Below are 7,577 nucleotides of genomic sequence, written 5' to 3' on the forward strand. Positions count from 1 at the left end.
TGAGTGCGGGAAGCAGTGGCGAGCAGAACATAAGAACGTGACAGACAGAGCATCCCACAGGACGTGTGAAGAGACCTTGGATATTGCATTTTGCATTGTAGGATTTGAGCTGAGGTAGGGCTCTTACTACAGGACACTTCAAGAGGAGGACCCATGGCTGCTGTAATGATCACAAAAGGAAAATATTGATGGCTGCCATTTCCAAATCGAACGACAACATCTCCCCCCCGAGAGGTGAAGATGTTCCAGACAGCTTCCTAAACATCTGATGCTGCTTGAGAGAAAATCCTCCCTTCCTTTCTACCCATAGTCAACATTTACTCCTCCAGTATGTCTCTATTGCTGAAGAAGAAATCATGCTGCAAACATAACAATTCATAACATTCACACATTCATGAGTAAATAACAACATTCACACATTCATGACTAAATAACAATACCTACTAGAAGTGCATAGCATGTTTGTCCTTTGCCGTGCTGTGGTCTTTAGGCTACAGAACAGTCTTTCTATCCACTGAGTTAGCTTGCCTGCCATGATGAGCTATACTGTACATGCTGTACATTTACAGCTACATTTGGGCGTGTAGTCCATGCTGTTATCCAGAGTGACCTCCAATGATTACAACAGTAGAATAACTGTCAATTCCTAGATCACACCAAAATCAGTCAATTCACCTGGGCCATCACACTGACACGCTCTGCAGCGGGGACATGATGGCTATCTTCTATCACTCACTCCCTTGAAGGGAATCAGCTCAAATTAATTTGTGGGAAGTTGATAATAAGTAGCAGCCCAGTCTTTCACTTGAACTTTATATATATTAGGGCTGCCACTAACAATTATTTTCATAATGATTAATCTGTCGATTATTTTCTCGATTAATCGATTAGTTGTTTGGTCTATAAATTGTCAGAAAATGGTAGCAAATGACGATCAGTATTTCCCAAAACCCAAGATGACGCCTTCAAATGTCTTGTTTTGTCCACAACTCAAAAGATAATATCAGTTTACTGTCATACAGGAGTAAAGAAACCAGAAAATATTCACATTTAAGAAGCTGGAATCAGAGAATTTAGAGCTTTTCTCTTAAAATTGTGCTCATCACGATGAATCGATGATCAAAATAGTTGTCGATTAATTTTCTGTCAATCGACTAATCGATTAATCGTGGCAGCTCTAATGTATATACTGTAGGAACAAAAAATCAAACCTGCTGCATCTAGTGTAGGCACCGAGGCGAACTAACCTCATTTCTGACAAGATAACAGTTAGCGATCCAAAGGATGTGATGTATCCTGTGTGCTATTCAATGCAATCTGTAAAGCAACCTGGTTTGGATGTTAACACGTTCAGTGCCAGCGACGCCATATGGCGTCATTAGAAATTTACCGTACAGTGCCAGCGACGCCAAATGGCGTCATAACTCGATTTTTTTTTTTTGACGGGGGGGTGTCGATCTATGCCTCTTACATCGCCTCTTACAATATTCAGAGGTATTGAATGTGTCTAACCTATTTTACAGAACCCTTAGGTGGCGACAGCGCTCTCCAGATGAGAGAACGTGGAGTGAAACACACAGAAGAAGTCATTGGGGGGAAGGAAATCGCATCGCATCCGTCCGTATGCAGCGGCTTCATTGAAGCAACGTTTAGCTGTGCCCCTGCAGCAGCCAATCTGCTATCACAATTGAGCACCTCGATGTCCGCTGCAACAGCCTCCGTGTCCGCTGCAACACATGATCAGCCGTGGATTTGTTATTATTCTCAACTCGAAGCATGGGAGCTGGTACACGCGGCTGTAAAAAAGCAGGATCTAGCTGACTTTTTCAGTGCTGAGCACAGGCAGAGAAAACGAGAAAACAGCAGAGCAGAGAGACACTCCTCCCACAACGGGGGGGGGGGGGGAGGAGGAGAGGGGGAGGTGGGCACGCAGAGCCAAGTACACAACACAGACCCAGACAGCAGGACAGGGTTGGCAAACGCAAGCCAGAATATCCGATGCCCACCAGCAGCAAAAGATCAGCAAGAAGCTGCAACCAGCAGCGCATGCAGGCGCCAGCGCTGCTGGTTTCAGCTAAAAATATTATTCTTCCAAACAAAATTCCCTTGCCTTCACTGTTTTATTGAAGGAAATTATTTTTGAGGTGTGACTACATCAGAAAATTAGCTTCAGAGTCAGTGATGTGCTTGAAATGTTTAATTTCACAAAAGGCTCATTATCTCAGCTCGTAGAAAAAAAGCTCTGTTTTTCGTTCGATCAAGCTATCTTCTCCGGCTCATAACTAAAGAACGGAAAATGGGATCAATAAACTTTTTTTTGCAGGTGATAGAAGAGAGTCTCATCGTTATTTGTGCGTGTTCAGTGTTTACATAGTAATTATTAAAGAAATTATATGACTGTTTTAAAATGCATTGCGGCCTATGTGGCACAGCAAGCAACCTTTTGCCCAAGGGCCGTGGCACTGAAAGTGTTAAAGGAAAGTGGGTGGGGTGCAGATATGCCAGAGGGCTTATCAAGTGGCCTCCTCCCTTCCCAGATGATTCATCCATTCACAGCACCTCCAGAACGACCAACCAGGATGTTATCTCATCCCAGGAACGCCCAGTCAACACTGGCAGCGTCTCTACAACACAGCCAGGGTGAACCACGTGTCAAACCCAGGAGAGAGCAGAGAGTGAGGCCTGGAGCTTCTTACAACACAGCCAGGGTGAACCACGTGCAAAAGGTTGCTTATCAAACCCAGGAGAGAGCAGAGAGTGAGGCCTGGAGCCAGGGTGAACCACGTGCAAAAGGTTGCTTATCAAACCCAGGAGAGAGCAGAGAGTGAGGCCTGGAGCCAGGGTGAACCACGTGCAAAAGGTTGCTTATCAAACCCAGGAGAGAGCAGAGAGTGAGGCCTGGAGCCAGGGTGAACCACGTGCAAAAGGTTGCTTATCAAACCCAGGAGAGAGCAGAGAGTGAGGCCTGGAGCCAGGGTGAACCACGTGCAAAAGGTTGCTTATCAAACCCAGGAGAGAGCAGAGAGTGAGGCCTGGAGCCAGGGTGAACCACGTGCAAAAGGTTGCTTATCAAACCCAGGAGAGAGCAGAGAGTGAGGCCTGGAGCCAGGGTGAACCACGTGCAAAAGGTTGCGTATCAAACCCAGGAGAGAGCAGAGAGTGAGGCCTGGAGCCAGGGTGAACCACGTGCAAAAGGTTGCTTATCAAACCCAGGAGAGAGCAGAGAGTGAGGCCTGGAGCCAGGGTGAACCACGTGCAAAAGGTTGCTTATCAAACCCAGGAGAGAGCAGAGAGTGAGGCCTGGAGCCAGGGTGAACCACGTGCAAAAGGTTGCTTATCAAACCCAGGAGAGAGCAGAGAGTGAGGCCTGGAGCTTCTTACCGTGGAAGAGTCCTCCTCCTCCCCTGGACCGTCCATCATGTCTTCACACACGCCAACATCCACCTCTGAAGAAATACACACAACACAAAATACACTCAATGCAACAGCAATGACAAGTAAGAACAAGTGTTCAGAGTGTCCACACTCAAGAGTCAAATACTAGGGATGGGACCGCTCCGATCCAATATCGGTATCGGGTGCCGATACTGACATAATTCACGAATTGGATCGGAATCGGATTTTTTTTTTTTTTCTTCTTTTTTTGCAATTCCAGCGCGGGCCGTAATTTGTATAATAGTATCCTTCTTTGCCTTGTATATTTTCTTAATTTTGTCTGCTTTTTGCAAGGTATATTTAAAGAAAAAATCTTTAATTGGCCAAATCTTTGCCTATACTGTATATTCAAGAAAAATATCGGTATCGGCATAATATCGGTATCGGCAGATATCCAAATTCAGGTATCGGAATCGGAAGTGAAAAAATGTGGACTGGTGCATCCCTATCAAATACACTGCAAAATAAATACACTCATTAGTTTGCTTGTGTACTGATGTAGCATCTTGGGTACATATAAAAACTGCTCTTACTAACAATTACTATTTGTCTATAGGATGATGAGAGTTTGTCTATACAGTACTGCATTGATACTCAACTGGCGGCCCGCGGGCCACATGCGGCCCGCAGGCGCCCCCTGTGTGGCCCGCGATGGAATTGCAAAAAAAAAAAAAATGCAATTCAATTTTCCATTTTCCATTTTTTTACAGTGCACCTGAACGCAACATGCAAGATACCCGCTGAATAAGTGTCCAAATGTTCATGTCATTCTGGTCAATACTCCACTTCTGTTATAGCATTTCAGTCTGGAATATGGAATATCTTTCAATAATCTATGATTTAGCTGCTAAATTGTCAAATACCGCTGTCTGCTTGCTACCCAGGCACTTATGTATGTACTAACTTAACATAACTAACTATCTGGTGTGCACAACATTGTCAGACTAAACTCTGGCTGACACCCCAAAAACCTACAATCCGCTACAGAAAAATGTATATTGTTTGTTTATTAACTGGCCCCTGGCCCTCTATCATTTCACGAAAGTGGCCCCCGGGCAAAGCAAGTTGAGTATCCCTGCAGTACTGTACTGTATATAAGGATCAGTGTGTTTGTGTATTTGTCTATACAGTATATGACAAGTTATTCTTTATATATTTTGTTTTGTTTTTAATTTGACAATTTTGGGAATCAGAAATGGACATCTGAATCTTTATTTCCAGACCATGACAAAATCTGAAAGCTTTTTCAATGGCCTCTCTCTATAACCCCGAGCATCTGATGACCTGTTGCTAGGTGACGGGTGGGCTGTAAATACAACCCCCCCCCCCCCTTCATAATGACGCCCTATTCCCTAAGTGACGCACGACCCCAAACCTGCTCTTGACCTTTCTTTATTGGACTTGGGAGCAGGACAATTACTCCTGATGAGTGAAAATTGCAGCTCTGGAAGTTCATTTAGAAGAACAGAGACCTCAGATAGGGCAGCTTAAAAACCCTGTAAGTCACTCCTCTGTGTGTGTGTGTGTGTGTGTGTGTGTGTGTGTGTGTGTGTGTGTGTGTGTGTGTGTGTGTGTGTGTGTGTGTGCGTGCGTGCGTGTGTGTGTGTGAGAGAGACTCACATGCACTGGTAATGTGACTGTGCCTGCTGGCATATACCGTGTGTGTGTGTGTGTGTGTGTGTGTGTGTGTGTGTGTGTGTGTGTGTGTGTGTGTGTGTGTGTGTGTGTGTGTGTGTGTGTGTGTGTGTGTGTGAAAGAGAGTGTGCTGAATTTAAAAGCAGTGTTGTCAGACTCCACATGGCTTAAGGTATCAAAGACAAAAGTGTCTCAGTACTTCCTGTTACATAACATGCCACAATGTATTGCAGTGGCCCAGCATGCAATGTTGTGCTACAATTATTGTGCTAATCTCACATAGTAAAGACAGACAGTCAGTCGACCACAAGCCGTCCCTCGAGTAAAGGACATTTTGCCACTGCATCAAACAGAGCTAACAGGCAAAGCAAACGTGTTGTTAAGAATAGCAATAAATTAGAACGGGCTGTCAGACAAAACCTGCCTTGAAGCCAAAGAGCTGTCTGTCTGTGCACAGTTAAGCTCAGCTACACTGCCTTAAGCTACGGAGAGTAACTGTCATTAGCCACCAGCGGAGGACTGAATCTGCCTTCATGTCATGTGGGAGAAATTGAGTATGAAATGTAATTTTAGATCGTTCTAAATGACTTGAGATGGGTTTGAGAAAAGGTGGATTGTAGGTTGCAAATACATATTTTAGCCAAGTTTGTTTAGGAATATGGTTTTAAGACGCAGAGTAGATGTATGGATCTCTTAGGCTGAAACAAATAAACAAACCACATTGAAATAAAGCTAATTAATCCCCACCTTGCATAGGACTGGAATGGCAGTTTGCGCCATCCACTGCATCCAGAGGATTTCCCATGGCCTCCTCTGGAGAAAGCACGTTCTCCATGGCCTCCTCTGGAGAAAGCACGTTCTCCATGGCCTCGTCCGGAGAAAGCACCTCCTCAGCCAGAGGTTGACTGGATGCTCCGTCCTCAGGTGGAGGTGGCTCTGCTGCTACAGCAGTGACATGTTCAGGGTCTGAAGCCGGAGTGACGTCCTCTGATGAAGACGCAGCCATCTGAATCCCAGAGTGCCTCAGGCCCTCGTCACTATCGGCTTCAGTTGCCCTCTCATCTGCTGTCCTCTCTGAACTGTCCCGTCTACATCTCTGTGTGCTCTCCTCTGCTGAAGCCACCTCACTCGTCTCTGTAGGCTGAACGTTTCCCTCAGTCGTGCGAGTCACTCCCCTCGCAGTGACCTCTGCTGGCGCAGAGTGCTCTTCCTCGCCGGTGTGTAGAATCAGCTGGGAGCCGCTGGCCTCTACGGTTTCACATCGACTCTCGCCTTCGACCTTCACGGCCGGACTCTCCCAGTTCTCGGACAGATCCTCTCCTGTCCCCTCAGGACTCCATAATGGCTCTATTGTATTGAGGCTTGGTGACAGTTGTGATCGGGGCTCAGTGCCAGCCTGCCTGCAGTCCGTCACCGTCAGCGCAGCAACAGTGCTCTGCTCCACGGGGAGCTCGAGATCCACGGGTAGAGAACGCTCATTGCTCTCACCAGGCTCCATGTCATTGCTCTCACCAGGCTCCATGTCATTGCTGTCACCAGGCTCCATGTCATTGCTGTCACCAGGCTCCATGTCATTGCTGTCACCAGGCTCCATGTCATTGCTGTCACCACGCTCCATGTCATTGGTCTGAATGGAGTCCTGCTCCTCCATGTTGGGTCTGGGGCTCTCCAGGGCCGGCTGGAAGATGTCTGTGGTGGAGCTTCCCACAGAACGGAAGCTGTCCTCCTCGTCGCTGGAGAGGCTGTGGGTGGTCCCGGAGTTCAGGTCAGCGTGTCCGTCACCTGAGCCGGTAAGCATTACTTCGGAGGTGACCAGATCAATCTCTGAACTGTCGAGATAGTTACTCACAGTTTGAAAATCTGCTGGACTTTCTACTACAAGTGTTTCTTCAAGGTTGTCAGGTTCATTCAAAGGCAAACTGGTGGTACTTTCTACGTCCGTTCCAGGTACTGCTGCAGCCTGTTCTATGACTATACGAGTCGACACAGAGGTGCCTAACTCCTCACCACTAGCTGCTGCAGTACAATCCCTAGAATGGCATCCAGTTTGTGGAGCCAAACGACTGCTGCCATCAGCCAAGTCCCGCTGTTGCTGCTGCGTAGAGTAATCCCTAACAGCTGTTTCCTGGTTTTGTTCCAGGCTGTTGATGTCTGCTGGAGGTTCCCCCTCGTGGAGGCCCACTCTCATGGGACCTGGGCCAGCAGATTGAGACAGGACCTCCTGCGTGACATCATCACTGCAGTCTATCAGAGCGGGGTTGGGCTGGTCCACTGGGGTGGAGGTACGCTCCATTAACCCTTCGCTCTCTGGTTTCTCCTCGTCTAAAGAGAGGTGGTCACAGAGCTCCTGGCTGTGTTGCGTCCCCTCCTCCTCCTCCGGGGAGCAGTCCTTCACGTCTGAGTCAGAGGTGTCCGATGCCTCCGAGTGCTCCGCTGACTGTGACTGGCCCATGGCTGAGATCTCTGCGTGTCCACTGAGCGGTGCCGTATCTCTGGAGTCCACGTCC

At 47.3% G+C, this 7,577-nt stretch overlaps 1 long non-coding RNA gene across 1 annotated transcript in view; it reads right to left on the bottom strand.

Moving 5' to 3' along the window:
- The window catches only part of LOC310771081, a 41,825-nt gene extending 38,382 nt beyond the window's left edge, over positions 1–3,443 (bottom strand). The window contains exon 1 of the long non-coding RNA XR_014552381.1: positions 3,382–3,443. This is a non-coding gene — a long non-coding RNA (uncharacterized lncRNA). The remainder of the gene's footprint in view (positions 1–3,381) is intronic.
- Positions 3,444–7,577: the final 4,134 nt, after the last annotated feature.

This window comes from Poromitra crassiceps (assembly GCF_964638095.1).
Source record: "Poromitra crassiceps genome assembly, contig: HAP1_SCAFFOLD_346, whole genome shotgun sequence".
Lineage (NCBI taxonomy): Eukaryota > Metazoa > Chordata > Actinopteri > Beryciformes > Melamphaidae > Poromitra > Poromitra crassiceps.